The 19,459-nt window shown below is 32.4% G+C and overlaps 1 long non-coding RNA gene across 1 annotated transcript; it reads right to left on the bottom strand.

Annotated features, from left to right (window-relative positions):
• Positions 1-2,411: 2,411 nt before the first annotated feature.
• LOC143243116 (uncharacterized) lies at positions 2,412-19,418 on the bottom strand. The gene is made up of 4 exons (XR_013023913.1): positions 19,054-19,418; positions 16,127-16,255; positions 9,951-10,056; positions 2,412-2,504 (listed from the first exon to the last, which is right to left on the bottom strand). It is a non-coding gene; the product is annotated as an uncharacterized LOC143243116 (long non-coding RNA).
• Between the last annotated feature and the right edge of the window lie 41 nt (positions 19,419-19,459).

Here is a 19,459-nt window from a genome sequence, read left to right as displayed (position 1 = left end):
TATTATGATCTTGGGTACAATATAAAGTAGACATTACTAAACAATGTATCCCAATCTCCACGTACTTTACAATTTTATGGTGCTTCTTCACTGAATGTTAATATCAACCTTAATAGTAGCATTCTGCACATTTACAAAATCTTTTCTGATGATGAATTTGAGGATATAACAGAAACAAGGTACTACACAGCTCAGAAATATAACAGATCATAAAAGAATTTTTGTTTCAATAACATATGACTATCAGCTATCTAAAACTGAAATAAATGACTGCCATTTTTCTAACTCAATTTCCAAAAATCTTGACACTAGAGGAGTTAATTTGTTTATCTGGACAAAATGAAAAAAGCTCAAACTCTTCCAAATTAATATTAAGTTGATAGGTTCACCTAACTAATCAAAGTTTTCAAACAAATAAAACTGAAAAATCTATTATCCAAATAGTTGTACTGTTCATTAACTACTTCAGAAACAAGTAGTCAAGTCTTATTTATAAGTGACAATGTAAGTAAAATAATTTGTGTAGCAAAATGATTCTTCAACTGCATTTCATACAGAGCAGAACTGTCAACTTTCTGGTTAAACCTACTTGTTAAATTGGCATAAAACCTGACAAACTCAATCTTTGTTTTCAAAAGAGTTTTATTTAAAGATTATTATACTGAAGGAAGCTGGTGTTAAATTTTAAACATGTTAACTCAATGATTAAGAGATATGCCCTTTTGGGCTCAATAGAACCACAAAAGTAAACATGAGATTAGCCACACTACAGCTTTTGACATCTGACAGACTATTAAATACACATTTCGAGGGCTTTTGTTCACAAAAAAATTCAAATTTTCAATTAAAGATTTGTTAGTGAATTTACTTAAGACTTTTTGCTCTCAGAATACAGACTATCCAAACAAAACAGTTGATTTTGTTTTTAAGATTAAAAACACTTTTTCCATCTTACAGTTTTCAAATATAATTTGCATCACCTTTTGAACCTCTGGAATGAATAATAAAAGAGTTGTTTCTATATGTAAATATTTATATTTTATTTTTCATTTTCTCTATCACAGTACTAATTGCAGCAATTAGAGCCAACGTTTAGTGAAGTGTTTAAAATTAAGAAACAGGAAAATGTATATACCTTTCAATTTTTCACTGAATAATCTTATACCATCTTTTATTAATTATATTTTTAATTGTACATCTTTACGTTTTAAAAAACAGTTTATTTTTAATGTTTCATTTCTCTTTTCTCTACCTTAGAATTTATTATTCAACCACACTTCAATGAGCACCCATGGGCAATATTATGGTGTCAAAGTGTTCTTGCATTCACATATAACCAGAAGGATCTCAAACCAAAGCAAAATTTGGTTTATACTTTTAAAAAGGTATTAAACCTTTCCCATATGAATTTCAAAACGTAAGTAACACATAAGTAATTAACTCATACAAACATAAATACAATTTAACTTTCTATCTGATTAATAAGTATCCATTTAATAAACAACCGTAAGTGCTACCAATAACAAAACATTTAAAAAAATGCTCTCAGTAATCAGATGCACTCAAAAATGAATATTGTACATCCATTTAACAATAACCATCAGGAAGTTCTTGCTTAAAATGAGCTATTTCTTTTTGTATAAAAATGGACATCAGCTATGTGCATTTATCTTGTAAATCTCAAGTACAGAAGAGAGGCATGGCTTCTGTTAGGTGTTCCCAAAATTAATTTATTATTTCTGGGAATTTTTAAGAAGTATGTATAAATAATACAATTACCTTAGTTTCTAACTAGACATACACATATGTTGTACATCAGTGGTTCCCAACCAGGGGTGCGAGATAGCGTTCCAGGGGGTGTGAGATAACATTAATTTGGCCATCTTCACCTTTATTCTTAAAAAAATAATTACTGTGAGGGGTGCAAGAACATATCAAAATTTTTTAGGGGTGCAGGGCATAAAAAAGGTTGGGAACCACTGTTGCACATGAATGATTACTTAAGTTATAGAGACCAAAAGTTAAGATTTGTGAATTCGCATTCATAAAAGGACAACAAAACTAAAGTTGTTTTTTGTTTTAAAAGTTTATTTTGAAATAAAAAAATTATAATTCAGATAATACATAACACACATCATAATGGTGATTATAATACTAAATTTATTTAATACATAGAGAGAAAAGTTGCTTAATTAAATTTTGAATGCAACTCAGTAAAACCTTAAAACATATACAGAAAAACAAAAGTATCCATGAGCTTAGAATTAACTTAAACTGTATTCTTTTCCAAATAAACATTAAAAAAGCTTATTCTCAGAAACAATATTCATAGATTGTTTAAAATTATGCAAATATTCTCAGAACAGCTGTACTATGTAAAATGATAAAAGCCACACATAAAAAATACTCACCTCATCCCCTGGCTTTACCATTCGTAGAGCAATTTCTGCAGCAAAGTGTGCAGCACATATAACATCAGCCCTTTTTCTTGTCACCTTATTTTCCTGTATAAATTGGTGGAAAAAACATGTACTAGGTATAATAAAAGGATTTTCTTTGATTATATATTAGAATATAAAATTAATCTGTATTACTTCAATCAATGATAGATGAAAAGAACTTTTAACAAATTACTTCTCTCTTGATAAATAACATGGTGCATGTTGTATATCAATTACAAAACACTTACAGCTTTTTTTAATTTGTTAGCAAAACAGTGGACACAAAGCTACCTTTAAACCAGTGGTTCTTAACCTTTTTCAGTGTTTGCACCCCTTTCAAATCAGTAATCATTTCTCGCACCCCCTGGAGAAATGTAAAGCATACTCTTATGTAAAAATATAGATTTGCTTTAATTATTCATGGGCATCCTCGCACCCCTTGGGAATCATCTTCGCACCCCTTAGGGGTGCGGGCACCCCTGGTTAAGAACCCCCTGCTTTAAACTTAAAATAACCAGTACTCTTTTATCCTTAAAATATTATTAAAAAGAAGTTTATTTGAATATTCTCTTTATACTTTGAGGTAATTAACTGCATTTTTAAACATATCTTTGTGATCAAATTCTCCTGTACCATTTGTATGTATGTTTATAATAATTCAAGTTTATGTGCATCACACAAAATTGCTGACATACATCCAACCAACAATGATTCAAGTCGTTGTAAAAAACAAGTTTTATTTCATGGAATAAAGTCACAACTAAGAAGTATTAACAAACAAAAATATTACTTGGTCTTGGAGGGTGCATTTTAGACAAATTAAATAGCTACATAGCAAATGGCAAAACAGAGTGCTACTACATTGTGGAAGTTTGTACACTTGGGTAGAAGTGTATGAATCTAGCAGTAAGTACTCAATATTCTCCACATGTAGTATGAGAAATGTCTTGATTCTGGTTCTAGGACATTTTATCCATTAGAATTTATGTGGTTATAAATGTTACAGAAGGAATGCTCTTTACACAAGAAAACAATATGTATCATAAAAAGTATTTTGATGCCTCAAAAACATTTCCTGAAGAACTATATTCACAACAACCCTTTATTAATTACGACTGTTTGTTTCTTTGTTTTTTTGAAATTCGTGCAAAGATTCAAACCTGCGACCCTCAGATTACGAGTTGAATGCCTTAACCCGCCTGGCCATGCCGAGCCTATTAATCATGACTACTTCTTTACAGCCATGAATGTGGGATCATGAATGTCTTGTATTCCTCTACTCTATTATAATACTTTTACACATTATTTAACAAGCACATATTTACACTATTTGACACAGTGGTGGGAAAATGTTGAAATAGATACAGTATGAATATATGTAGGATAAGATCGATGGAATATAAACATCATACAACAGTTTTGCTAATTTTAACTCACATAGAAAAGAGCATAACAGCATTTTTTCATGTTAAATTACATCATTTTGAAGCTACTTCTCAGACACCAAATTAAAAAATAATGTTACAAGTGGAAGAAAAAGAAATGTAGAAACTATAATGTTGAAAGGGTAAATTGTACCTTTGTACAAGAGTTGTTTGTGGAATAGTAACTCACAAAGAGATATGGATACACAATTTGTCAGGTTTGACCTTTACGTGCAAGTCTTAAATAAAAAACAACCTTTTGGTTGTATCATAAGTATTTTAAAAATATATCACACAAACTGATGCCAGTTTTGTAAACACAACTTTAAATCTGTTATGCAATAAGAAAAAGAAAAAATTGTTTAATTGAATATCTTAAATTCAGTTTGTTTTTTCATTAATGTCTGATTTGTATGAACTCAAAGTTATTACTTCTGCACCTGAGAAATGAAAAAAAAACATAGGAAAATAATAATACAACTTCACATCATTTACAGCTTTTAAGGAAACAATAAACAACTGTAAGCTCAAATATCAGAAAGCATTTTTACAATGACATGCAAAACATGATACATCACACTATAATGGAACTCTTGTTTATATGGTAAGGGAAAAACTTTATGTGATGTGGAACCACTAACTTTGTGAAATTTGTATTCTGTGTGCATGTAGATATGCAATGGGACTCACAATTTTCCCATTTCACTTCCATTTCCAATCACGGAGAATTTTATTTTTTTCTTCCATACTCAGGGTGCAAATATGATGTCATGAATATGTCACATGTGGATTTAATGCATTGATGCCATCTATGTAAATATAACAGTATTGTCTGTTGTATGTCCATACAAATACTTTGCAGGGTGTTGGTGGATCTTTGCCAAAATTAGTATGAAGGTTCATTAGTTCCATGGGGAAATGCACACAAATTTTCAATTTTGCAGTTTTTATAAGTTTTTTTGTGTGTATTTTTCTTACCACTACTTCATCCCCGTTGGTGAATCTTACAATTTGGCATGAGAGTTTGTTCGGTCCATGAGGAGGTACATGCAAATTTACAGTTTCACTGTTTGTATGACCATTTTGGGTCTTATAAAAACTATAGATAAAGGAAACAACTTTTCATGTCTGAAGATAACCTTTCATTAATCCTTAGATGGTGGCCATCATCAATCGATTGATGCTTCTACCTATAACATTCTCACTGTTTAAGGGTTAATCATGAATTTACATAACTTCTGTCCAGGGCATGGGTACCACAGCTAGTATTCTTAAACATAAGCAGAAGATGAAAACACAAAACAAAATAATGGTTATAATTTTTTCTTTTCCACACAAATAATGAAAAATTATTTGACTTGTTCATGATCTTGTACTTTCAGAAAGAGATCTGAATGTGTATATATTTAAAATGTAAGTCATACAAAAAATGTTGCATTGTGAGAATGATGTTTTGTAATTGCTTAATTCAGAAATTTACCAGCAAGTAACAACACTATTTTAATGCAATGGTGTTTAGGATCCATATCAAGCCTCAACAAATACTGGACACTGAGTTGCCATGGTGACTAAACATTTCATGTGGCACCTATTATTTTCTCCCATTTTATTCGTATATAGAGTTGTGCTAAATAGAACTCAAATCTAGAACAGTTCTGGATTCTTGGAAGTCCAGAACTATTTTCATGTTCTTTGAGTTCTAAAATGAGCTTTGTTTCGAGGAATTTGTTTGTTTTAGAATTAAACACAACACTACATAATGGGCTGTCTGTGCTCTGCCCACCACAGGTATCAAAACCCGGGTTTTTAGCAGTGTGGGTCTGCAGACATACCGCTGTGCAATGGGGGGACTTATAGGAAGTTAACAGTGGAATCAGCACTTAATGGTTTTTCAGGAATGAAATGCTGCAGTTACACAACACATTAGTAATTTTGCTCCACTGTTATTGTTGCTTTTTATTATTATTATTAGCTCAACCAATCAGTAGATATGTTTAGATTCTAATGATACCAAAGGTAGGTAGTTCAGGCAATACTATTAAATGATTGTTGATATCATGAGATCATGAACGTTCACTTGTTGTCCTGAAAACAAGTAAATACACATTGCTGACTTAATTATCCCACTAGTCCATGGAAGACAAAAACAAAACATAGGATAATTGAAGCACTTTTATATTTCAGTAGTTAGCCCATTGTTTAATCTAAGTACAATTTTTCAATATTTTGTATTCTTATCTCAACAGCTAAAAATAAAAGAAGCAAAGCTATGTTTGAACCAGCTAATTTATGATTTGAACAAATGCCAGATTCAACATAAATAAACCCTAGATATTGTCCAACACCTAAAACTTTTGCAACAACAATTTCTGAGTGACGATTCTCCAAAATATGTAATTTATTGTCTAGAATTGTAATAGCACAATTATTTAAAAAAATATGGGAAAATAAACAATAACAGATAATCGAAGATTGTAGATAACAGAGGTGCTGGTAACTGATGCACTAATGTAGCCCCCATTTCCATGTACAAATAATAGTGAAGTAATGTTAAGCATATCAGATTCCTCTATTTTTGGGCTGGTTCCTGCATCCGAAAATATTTACCACGTCTGATCTAAATGAACTTTTTTCACATTTCTTTCCTTACAGCTACCAACTACTAAGGTGTGGGCCACAACAGCAATAAAACTATCAATATGAGCTCCAAGGTCTCCGAAATGTACAAAAAACACACAACGTATGTAGTTGAAAAACATAAAGTTAATCTTTTTGTTCATGAATAAATTAACTAAAAAATCAAATACAATAAATATAACCTTACATGTTTTGTACAAATGGAGATTTATATGAATGAAGTGACATCCACCACAGATAGAAGTCACAGAGCTATGTTTAGTTTCTTTATTTAATTCATGGTAAATTCCCAACCACTCAATATCACTAGGATAGGTTTATGTCTACAAGAACATACCACAGCTCTTTCAAAAAATAGACTTACACATGGTGAGATTGTCAACCATATAGATTCAAATAACATTTTAAAGAAAGAAGGCTTCATTGTTTTCCAATGGATGTGAAAAAACTCACAACAGTAAGTATTTAAGACTGCAATGTAATCCAAAAATTACATTACAATCTACAAAAATACCCTAATCTTCAAAATCAAGGCCATAATTACAAAGAACGACCCCACACCTGAAATGTCACTACAACAAAAAATGGACCTACTTCTTGGTGCAATTAACGAAAATACAAACAAGTACTAAAACTGACAAAGGTTTTTAAGCCAAAAGCTTCCAGTTACATCTCAAAACCAGAGACTGTTTCCCATAAGAAATATGACCACAGAAACTGAAACCACAATAGTCTCATTCAAACGTAACTGTAAAGTTTCTAACATATCCCAATGGACTTCTGAGCCTCTGGTCTGCTTAAGTGCAGACCAGGAAGTTGCATCTATGCACAACAGAGTCATCACTAAGACTGTAATAATGTGCAGTTTACAATTAATCTTTCTTTCTTCTACAAACTTTTCATAAAAGAAATTTCAGAAAATAATGGATAATCATAGCAAACAGAATAAGTGTGATAAATAATAGATTATTTTACAAAATACATAGTGTGAAAATTATTTTGAATTAAACTACAAAAAACTAAATATGGGTCTTATAACTAAAAGAAAAATAACTTTTGAAATTGTGTATTTTTTATTCAAAAAAATCAGCAAACCCACTGAACATGGATAACGTTGAAAATTCAGTCCTAAATTAATTTTACTTGATTGCAAAAAGTTGTCTTTGTATACAAAACTTATTTTTTGGAGTTTTATTATACAATACTGCTGAGGTACAGTTCTCATACACTCAAACTTTAAGTATAAACAATTTGTTTTTGTTTCTACAAGTTAAAAGGCTATCACACTAAGTTAAGATCTTACTAACTTTAATTTTTACATGTAAATAAACCTTAAGTAAAGTATAAGATTAGTGACCAAGGCAAAGTGTAATAGGGGGTTTATTTTGTATAAGCTGCAATGGTAGCCACAAAAACGTGTTTGGATCTAACATAGAAAACACACTGACAAACTAGGATATGAAAAGGCACTGAAAGGTTTAGAAAAAACCATTAAATATATCCACAGTAGATATCCACTGCTGCAAAACCAATGTGGAAAAGACAGATTCAAATGCTTTACAGACTAGAAAATGACTTCAAAACTGAAAAGTAAATAGCGTTGCTATTTGGAACATTACCAGACTTAACAACAAACAAATTACAAATAAATATCATTTCCAAGTCCCAAATGGAAAATGCTTTCCATTTCAAAATCATTGATAAAATAATTAGACTTACCATCAAACTAAATTAGTGAAGTACAGATGGGCTTCATCTGATACACAAGCTGCAGTGATACAATTTGCATGCTTTGAGAAATAAAAACACTAAAACAACCAGAACTGAACAACAGATTTTATCAACAAAGCAAAGGCATTCAAAAGAGTTAAAATAAACTAAGTGTGAGATATTCTCTTTAAATCAAGTTGTTTTCACTCACTTGATCTACATAGTGAGATCTTTTACATAGGTTAACAAAGAAGAAAATACGAGCCCCAACCCTAAGTTGATTGGGTACAAAGAGTTGTAATCATCAGGATGACAGACAAAGGCAAACCATCCAAGAGAGAGAGTAGTGAGAGAAGACAAAGAAGAAAGAAATGTAAAACATAAAAAACAAGGTGCAGTCAAGGAATGTGTAAGAATATGCAGGAATAGACACGACGGGTGAGCTAAGAAGTGAAAATAAATTGATAAACACTTTCTGCTTGAGTCACCAAGGTGAGAGCAATGCCTTAGATACCTCATGGCAAATGAGAGAGAAGAAAGATGCAAGTCACGTACGAAGGATTGAAGGAGATGAACAAGAAGAAAAAGGGTGTCATATCTGAATAGATGCCAACTACACAGAAACTGTATGAAGAGAGAGAAAGCCAAAGATGAGATCCTGATCTGAGTAGGGACAAGGAATAACCACAGACATCCCAGGAAAACTATCCAGAACCTGGTGAAGGGGTCAAATAGGAAATAAGAAGAAAACAATTGTGAAGAGATGAGAGTGAAGAGAAGGTAAAGACAAGAGAATAAAGCTCCAGTAATGAATATGAGATATAAAAACAATCAAAGAATGCAAAAGGAAAATGACCAATGTGTTTAATATTTAATGTATGATAAGAAAATTTGAATTATATTCTACAGCTTGATACCAACAGCTTAAGGATATATGTTCATAAAATAGTAGTTGAATAAAATTTTGAATGTAAGTCAACAAATGCAATAACAGGTTCTTTAACCCATGACCTAAGGTTAATTAGCTTTAAACTTGTAACAGTATACATCTTTTTATATTTGATGTTTGCTGTTTTATTACCCTTTAAAATGACTTGTTTGGCATAATGTTTGGAAATCACTATAAAACGTACAGTTTGTGTTACTCTATAGAATTACATAACACAAAAGCTACTCAGAAGCATACCTCATGAAAATATCTTATTTTTCTTTATTTTACCTAATCTTGACTAACCTAAAAATTTGTAATTTTTGCATTTTAGTTACTTTTATTATAATAACCAAAAAATACACAGGAAGGACAAAAACATCAAGTACTTAACTCAGTCTTTTCTGTTGTTGTTGTTTTTGACTGTAGATGATACTTTACTGCGGTGTTTTTATATTACTGGAATTACTGCCCTAAATAATGTTTCGTTTAATTAAATAATCACATACAAAATGCTGACAATGTCCCATAATTACCCCAACTTTTCCAGTTTCATCACTATGTGACAAGAGCTTGTTGATTTGTTTCCTGGGGAAATAAAGTTTTCACTCAAAAGGAAATATATAAATTTCTCTACAGAAAAAAAAAGTAAAATACTGTCATCTGATAGATTAAAACCTTGGCTTTCTGTTGAGGATAAATAATATAATTTTAGCACTAGCCCCATGCATATTTTTCTGTACATGTCACAACATTCTTTAATAAACATTAAAAAATCTAGTTAGATAAAAGCAATAGTGTTATACATACAGTTTTACAACATCTCCATCTTTCAATATGACATCAGGATCACTTCTCAGAGGTGAGAAATGGCAGATGCAGTTGTTCACAGAAACACATGTTGGAAAAGCAATACCTGGAAGAAAGGATACTGCTATACAATTTATGGAATTAAACTAAGATAGTACAAGCTACCCAAGAAAACTTAAAATTCAGTTTATAGTTGGAATGTATTAAGCTTGGGCTATTAGACATGTATAACTTAAATACGTTATTTTTTATACTTTGTGACATTTAAACAGCTTTATTATCAACGTATGTTAATAAACTTGGCATCAAAACAGTTTATAATTTAAAGTTTATGTTCTTAATTTCAGGAGGATATACTGAAATTGATTCTCAATATTCACTTTTGTGTCACATGACAAATTTCCTCTTTGAAGTTTCATTTTTAAATTTTCTCTTACATTACAACTTACAAGAATATCCAACCAATTAAAAACACAAAGTACAGATACTTACAAACCAGAATATTGAAGTTAATATTTCCTTTGACTAAAAATGTATTTCCATTAACACTTACCACCATTGACAACATAATTATTCTCAGACATTGGCTTTTCTTATGTTAGAATTGGTCTCGTATGGCTCCAACCATTTATCCCCACTTAAAAGCTCTGAACAATATCCAATTTACAGATTACCCCTTCCTTGATCAATGTATCCTCCATTTTGGTACTGCATTTTAGTACCTCACTTAGATAATATAATCACTTTTTTTTCAAGACTTGCACCAGCTCTTAGTGGGGAGGTAGGGCAGGAGATTGTGCAGCTAGAATCCCACACCAAGAAAGTGGAGGGGCTTTTGAGAGCATAATCCATACAGAAAATAAAATAAAAGTAGCACACGAGCAGGGAAACCACACTTCATCCAGAACAGGTATGCTATGCCCTTCACCTGCAGCCTAGTTCCTGTATCAAGGGTGGAATACTACATGAGTAATCATCATTATAGGCCAACCCTTACCAGATAACAAAAGTTCTACAACTTGGGGATGGAATTAAGTGGTCTTGATTCCTGTACCCAATGTTGGTGATTAGGGCAATTGAACTTTTGATTGGATCGTACCTGTACCCCTATAGTGATGTGTTTCATGCCACCAGAATCAAATGAGAAAGTATGCAACACTGAAGTAAGCAAACTTTCTCCTCTACCTGAAAAAAGTCCAAAAAAGCAACATTCCAGGCTTAGAACAATGAGATCACACATGCTGTACTCAACCAAAACAACAGAACTTATCCAGTCTGGAATTATGAACATTCATCCTCACTCCTCATCCAAGTGAGCAAGATGTATTCCATTTACCCCTGGAACTAAGGAGAGGACATGGAACTTGTGCTCAACTAAAGACTTGGGATAAGACCATTTCATTTTCAGAATTACAAGAAGATAATGGACTTTCTTCCACGAATAACATACAAAAGCACCAATGATTAAAGAGAAGGGCCATGCAGATCTCAATTTGTTTGCCTGGTGTCAAATCTGAACAAGAATTATGAGTAGGCTTCCTGACGTCCAGGGATCCAAGTCTCCAACTTTCCCCTCTTCTTAAAAAGTGGAGGAGCACACTAACACTCTGGAGGAAAAACTTTTGTCCACAACCCAAGTGACTGAAAATTTGGTTTGGTTAGGACTCCCTAACTACACTACTAGAATCTGTGGGTTACAGCAATTCAGGGAGACCTGAAGAACAGTGTTCTGAAAACAGTGCAATAAGTGAAACAAGTTCCCTAAATCTTTAAAAGCAAACTAACCACATTTTATTCAACCTAAATATCAGTGGGAACAGACAGGATCCCCTTTAGCTTTACTCATGATTGTCCATGAGTGGCAATCTATACCACAATAATACCATTTTGAAGGTGTCTAGATGGTCTTGTGGAACATCTCATTTCTAGAAGTCATGTTGCAACCAGCAGTAAGAATAAGAAAACTGGTGCTAGTATGAAACTGGAATGAGAGAAGCACACCTGTCTGAGCAACATTCACCACAAAGTTGGATCCAGTAAAAGCAAGATATAATGGACCTTGGGAAATAGACAAAATAATATAAAATAACTTCCTACTCCTTGTAATCTAGCAGATGTTGTTAAAAAATGGCCAAAAGGTAGGGAAATAATTCCAGAAATAGCTTCCCAAGCATATAAAGAACATAAGAGAAAAGCAGTTGGATTAGTCTGACAACCAAAATACAAGCCCATAAAATGTCTCCCACTGGTTAAATGATAGACAGCAAATGGCAAATGTGTTGAATCTGATGAGATTTAACTCGGCAGATACCTCACCTGTAGAGACCAAAATATGCAAATGGATATTTGGTAATCCACCTATCAGAAAATGAGAAAAATCAAGGGAAGCTGAAGGATCCCAATTAATATACAGTCAAGACAATCACCACTAGAGAAGATAAAGTGGTTCACATAACACTTCCAGGCCTGATAAATCAAAACAAATTATCAGTTTACAATCGATTGCTGAGGAGAAACAGATGGCAAGAGAAGTAAAGAGATGAATGTATCTCCTTCATTGACTGCAAGAAACTTAGAAAGGACCTATAAGTATATGGCAGGACTTAAGGGGAGAGAAAAAGTCCTACAAACATGCTAACCACTCCACTTATGACATCAACATATCAGCAGCCAAGAAGGATACTTTTCCAGGAGATGGAAAATCAAGGCAAGGAAACACATGTAAAAAGACTATCTATCCCATAAAACAATATACATCCCAGCCTTAACCAGAAACTTAGGAAGGGGAAAAACTAATTAATCTCCTCCTCACCTCTAATAACAAAGTAAAAGTACACTCTAAGGGAACAAAAAAAAACAACCCAAAATCTCACAAATCCAAATGGCTAACTGAAGAAAAATATAGGATCCAAATTAGACTTCCAAGAATCTTAGAAAAGAGAATCCAAATACTCCCTAGTATCAACAAGAAAGGCAACTTCAGAAGCCTAGGAAAAAAAGACCCCAGAACAAATGAATGCCTCCATCTCTCAACAGATAAAAATATGGACAGCCCCAACAAAATGTAATCCTTCCTTGACTTAGAGAGATACTAGATAACAAAGGAGTAGGGAAGCTTAAATTAACCATCTTGCTGTCAAGAGTATCATGGAAATTAACACCTGCAAATATCATGTCTACTTTGATGATTTTTTTAAAATTATAATTACAGTGAAAAAGCATGAAATAGCACATAAATCATAATCTATAATGGGATGATGCATAACTCTTTGACAGAAAAAACTGTGTACAATTCTTGGTTGAAAAAAAGTGATTACATTATCTAAGTGAGGTGCTTATATACAATACCAGAATGGAGGGTGCACTGGAGAGGGTGGAGTAACTTACAAATTAGATGTTGTGAAGAGCATTTATGCAAAGTACATAAGAATTAAAAATGAAACACCAATGATTAGATAAGCAAAACCAATGTAAGTGAAAAGTTATATTGTCAATGGCTGGTAAGTATGTTTCGGAATTTGAGGCTCCTATATTCTTCATTTGCTGAGATAAAAATACATTTTTCAAAGCTATCAGGGATATTTTTCTCATCTTATCACTTTTTTAATTTAATTTATCTGAACTAGATATTCTGATTTGTGGACATGTTTGTAAAAATACAGAAAGAATTTTCTTATCTATCTTTCTGAGAGTCAAAGTTACTAACTGTTCTTTGTTTCACAGACAAACTGGGGAAGGTTAAGCCTGAGAATCAAAGTATCTTAGAAAAGAAGTGATGTGGACAAAAATGAGAAGACTGTGAACATGGTGAGAAAATATCACAATGACTCATCTGAATACGTAAAAAACCCAACTGATGCTAAAGGGAAAAACTTGAAAATCATATATACCTTATCCTGGTAAACATATCTATGAAAATGGCAGGAGAATGAGGCAACTGGAATTGTCCAGGGAAAAAAAAACCAACTGAGTGGAAGAAATATCTCCATCTTGAACTAAGGAACCACAAGACAGTAGTTGCAAAAAAGGTTGATAACTGACGATGGGTCACTAGTATTCAATCTCTTCAAGGGAAACAAAAAAAATGAGAATAAAACCCTGGAGAGGAGCACAGCATCCTTACTTTTTGTAGTTTATTTTGTTTCGAAGTTAAGCACATAGCTTAATGACTCTCCTGTTCAAAAGATCTGATACCACAACTTTGAAACACAGAAGACACTTAAGCTTGGAAAATAGAGGAAAAATAGAGATGAGAAACAAAATGATTTGGGTAAGTAATTGAATAACAGTAACTGTTTGGCTTCAAATGGAGTCATCCAGGGGTTTGCAAATCAAAACAGAAATTCACTCCCCAAAAGGCCTGAGCTGAGTAGGCACAAAGTAGTAAGCTGTCTATGGAATGTGTGACAGCTAACTTGAAGAGAGGGAAGGCAATGAAAAGAAGCAAAGAGATAACAAAACAAGGAGGAAAAAAAGGACTGGTGATGGATAGCCTCAGCTCAAGTCTCCAGATGATTGACTAAACCTTGGCCAAGTAATTGAAAAGTACCAACTGTAAATCCCTAGAAAACGTTTCAAGATCAAAGTTTAAGGCTTCATAGAAGAGAAAAAGAGAAGATGAGCAAGGAAAAAGATGGGCAGGTAAAAAGGTGAGAATGGAAAAATTGAGCATTAGAGAAAATTACTGGAGACAGGGGATCAGCTCCACAAGTGAGTAAAAGTAATTCTATGGCATACACAAATGGAACAGAAGAACAGCCAAGAGTTATAGCAAAGGAATCCTGGACTCAAGAAGCACAAGTTGTCTGTGTGGGTGTGCACGTACACAAAATACTGTTTCAGAAAATGGTCAGTATGGATACACATATTTGAAAAATGAGGAAAAGCCACATAACCTTTGGCACAAGAGCAGGTTACTAAGAAACAAGAAGAATAAAAAGGCATAGGTGAAAGTGAAAGTAAACAAACCTGAGAAATAAGATCTAGAAAGTGACATGGAAGAGTAAAAGTATCCTCAACACGTAAAGAGGAGCTTATTGCAAATCTAGGAGGTATAAAGGACTATCACAATTACTATCCCCGTGATTGGGTTCAGAAATGGTGGAAGGCAATTTCAACACAAGAAGAAAGAGATGAAGCAGGAAAAGAACTAACAAATCCATGATGCACTGAACAATGGTAGTAACATCCTTCACAATCAATGAGCCTCCAGTGGCCACAAACAAAGTGGAAGCAGTGTTGGCAACATCACAAGAATCTTAGGAGGAAGTAACAGTCACATTCACTAAACAATTTACTTGTTAAAGAATTGCTCCAAATCAAGTTTTATAATTCAGTAATCAAAAGACAGTGTAGTTTGAAATTGAACTTGAAACCATATGAAGTGAAATGAATGAAAATTAATACTGGAATAAAGGCTGTGCAAATCTTGCTTATTTGAAAAAAAAACTGAACAATGATAAACATGTCCATTCATTACAGTAGCAAGTTAAAGGATAAAATTATTCCTGAGCTAAACTGCTTTATGGGATAGACTGCATACAAGGTATGTGTCACCCTCCTGCTGGTGGAGAGCTATTGTTGCACAATGATTATATCACAGATTAGTGTAGTTCATGTTAAGATGTTTCTTTGAAAAATAGCTACAATGTGATGAGAGATAAATGGATTGTTTCAAGGTATTGAATACTTTTTCTGTACACAAAAAAAAGACTTTCTTTTGTTACAAGTTTCTCTAAAAAGTAAAACAGATTCTACTGTTCTAGATAGTTCTAATTTAACAGTATAAGTTTGTAAATCTACAGATTTTAATAAGCATTTTCATGCCCCTTATAAACATAAGTAGATAATTTCTGAAAAATGCTCAAGTATGATTATTATTTGTGAAAATATTATGCTAATATGTCTGTATAATGGCTTCCTGAGCTCAAAAATGCTTTTTTAAAATCTTTAGTTCTTGCAGACACCAGTTTGCTGGTTTTACTCAAAAGTCAATAAATAACCTGGTAGCAGAAATGTTATGAATTTTTAAGACCTCAATCAAATTACTAAAACTGATATTAAAAAGAAGAACAATAAACATTATTTTAAACAATATTTTGGTCTTATCTGTGAAGCATAATTTAAAAATAAAACAAAGATTTTTAGACAGATAAAAATAGAAGCACTGAAATTACCTTTTTTTAATTCCTTTTCTTTTTTAAAGACTTTTCCAGTTTCTTCTAATAGCAGACTGTCACCAAGTTCACATATGCTTAGTACATTTTCTCCATCTTTACACTTTTCTATCAGTCTCTTTAAAACACCTTTATACATACAAGAGAAAAATTTTCATTTTCAACACATTCTATTATAAAAATACCAAGATTTCATGCTATTAATAAACTGTTCCTTTAAGTAGCAACAGAAAACAGGTTGGTATGGGTATTAACACTCTTACTGATAAGGAGAAAACAATGTTTCAACAAAGGTTAACCTGAAGATGCTAGGAAAGTCAAAACGTTGTTCTCTCCTTATCAATAAGTGTTAATACCCATACCAGCTGTTCTGAGATACATTTTTATTTCAAGTGGGTTTCTCGTCACCATGAGGAAACTAGTTTTATGGTAGTTGCTTTTCTGTCTGGAATTCAAAGAAGCTGATTCACCATTCTTTAAACAAGTGTATATGGCCTGGCACAAAGTAACTATAAATGATGTTTGGACAATATGTATTGGTTCTTCCATAACGTTATTAATAAAAAGAAGTAATCTTCTATGGTGATGCATAAACTGACTTAAATTACTTCAACAAAGAAATCTTCACTTACTGCTAGCTGTAATCTATTTATGTGCAAGGATTCTTTTTATTATAACCAAATATAATATTTGGTTTGCATATTTTGTGTATTATATGCACGAAAGATTGGAAATGTAGTTAACAATTGTTATTTTGCAACATTACAACTTCTATGTTGAAAGTGATCTACAAATCAAGTCAAGGCTGAACATTATATAAACACATACATGTTATTACCCTAATTTGGATGTGTTGTGACAAATATAAAATTAATAAAAAGAATTACACTTCTCAAATAATCCAGTTAACACTGTGAAAGTTGGTGTTCATCAATTTGATAATACTAATAACATCTCAACCAGTGTCTGTCATATCCTGCTGGCCTTTCATGAAAGGCCGTACTGACATTAGATCAGTAAAGACAAAAGTATAATAATTTGTTAACCGAGCTAAATGATCACACATTATTCTTTACTTTCACTTTAAAGTTTTTATGAATAGTTACCAATGTAGTAGTCTCCCATTGATGCTGTGTTTGCTTAACCAACTTTAGAATCAAGAAAGACTAATTTGTTGTTTCACCAATTCTTCTGAATAAAGAGCAAGTCAATAATGCAAGGAAATAACAATATATGATGATAAGTTAACAAACCAATAGCAGTCTTAAGAAATCCTTACACTGAACCTGATGTGTTATGATATGAATAAATTACATGAAATTACACTTAACAAACTCAGCCTACTTTCCACAGAGTTGTTGTTAAGTGGTTTACTAATATAAATAGAATCTAAGCCATTACTACATCTTTCATATTCCACCCAGCCTCAAGATTACTAATATTAGGTAAAAGGCCTAGTCAACACAGTATAAAGCACATACAATATGATTGACAAATTATATACTCTTCTTAATTTTAATTCAGAAGTTTTATTAATAAATTCAAGTTAATCAAAAATTTCATTTCTGTTTCAGTAATTCTAATATAGAATATTTCAAAAACTTAAAAAGAGGGAACGTAAGCAAAAATATAAATGTTTAATGTCATCATTACACTAGTATAATGTAAACTGGTTTGGTTTGCCACCTATCAAAATATTCAATAGGTAGACATGAGGTTTAAATTATCTCAAAATTAGGTGTGACTGAAGTATATGATAAATAACTTGGTTAAAGGTTTTAGCTAAAATGACTTTTAACATCACTCTTATGTAATAATTTAAATGCTGGTATAGGAAAACAGTTACCCTTCAAAGACTAAATACACTGTAACTGGACTAACACAATTGGGATTCATAATTTCTGAAATTTTAGAATCAAAATAAATTTCATGCAGATACTTATTTGCTTGTTGAGTTTACTCTCATGTTGTCAACAATCGTGACTTTAGGTTTTGAGTGCTCTAACACAACATACAGCATGGATCAACACCCCCAGAATTCTCCACCCTCACGACTTCTTGAGTGTGCATCAGAAGAATGTACACAAGCTCCAATTCTTCACAACAATCCAGATTTCTTAGTTACAGTTATGATAGGAACCACAAAACTCATGGATGTGTAGAGGTAAAAAGATATAGGTACGTTTTTAAATTCATTTTATTTCTTAAAATAGACAGTTCGAATCAGTTGAGGCTTTCCTCTGAAATGTTAAATGTCAGAATACTTGCACTAACATATCTGATTTGAACTTTACAGGTTGGGCTCTTTAGCAGAAAGGTAAATCAAAATCACATAAAATGAAAGATATATCAAGCAAAGTTTGAGTAGAATACAGAAGCAGAATAAAAGCTGGTTCTGTTTGATGAAGTTTTGTCTAGAACAACTGTTGACATTCAAGTAACATATCTTGACTAGACGAATACATTCAAACATGAAATTACCTAGTAAAGACTTCCATGTACACAACAGGCATGGTTCCAAGTGGTAATTATACAGGTAACAGAGAATGATTCACCTGCTAAAGACTCCATTTGGCTTAATGAATCACAACTAGAACAAATAAAATTTCAAACCTGAAGACACATCAATGTGATATAATTAAAATCTGATTAAGTTTTCAGATTCTTCAATATATTAGCTTGCAGAATATTTAAAGGATCCTGCAATTGTAAAATAGTAATACATGACATAAATTTCACATTAAAGGTGTTCAGGAACAGCATGGTAAACAGATGGGACTTGATGTACACTTTTCTAATTTAGCAGGAACAAGACTGAGAAGCATAATTCATCATAAAGTTTAAGTAGCCTTTTGCAAAATTCCCTGATAGATTCAGTGCAAGTTTACATTTTCTTATTCTAAACAAGTATTTAAGACAATACTTACCTCCTTTCACACTTTAGCTTTATCCTAACAAAACTTTCTCTTCTTTTCCCATCTATGAATTGATATGAATTATATCTCACTTGCTCCAGTGTTTACACCACACTGTATTGCTGCAAGTGATTTATAAACTTGTACATCTCTCTCCACGTACGCCAGTAGTGCAGAAAAACGTTCGAATCTCTGTCGGTGTTTGGGTAAGAAAAGTTCATACCGTGGAGGGTCAGGTTCTCTGTGATCTTATGTTCTTGTACTTATGTTCTTGTCGGATTGGTATTTATAATTACAGAACTGAATATTATTTTGATACTTTTCAGGGCAATTTCCATGTATTGTGGCTCATATATAGTGATTATTTTATTCTGTCAGCAGAATGTCAAGTTTGTTGGCGGCATTTTTTAAAATTGTT

This window comes from Tachypleus tridentatus, unplaced genomic scaffold (assembly GCF_004210375.1).
Source record: "Tachypleus tridentatus isolate NWPU-2018 unplaced genomic scaffold, ASM421037v1 Hic_cluster_2, whole genome shotgun sequence".
NCBI lineage: Eukaryota > Metazoa > Arthropoda > Merostomata > Xiphosura > Limulidae > Tachypleus > Tachypleus tridentatus.
Note: the sequence above shows the minus strand (reverse complement) of the source record. Positions and strands in the feature narration are given on the sequence as shown.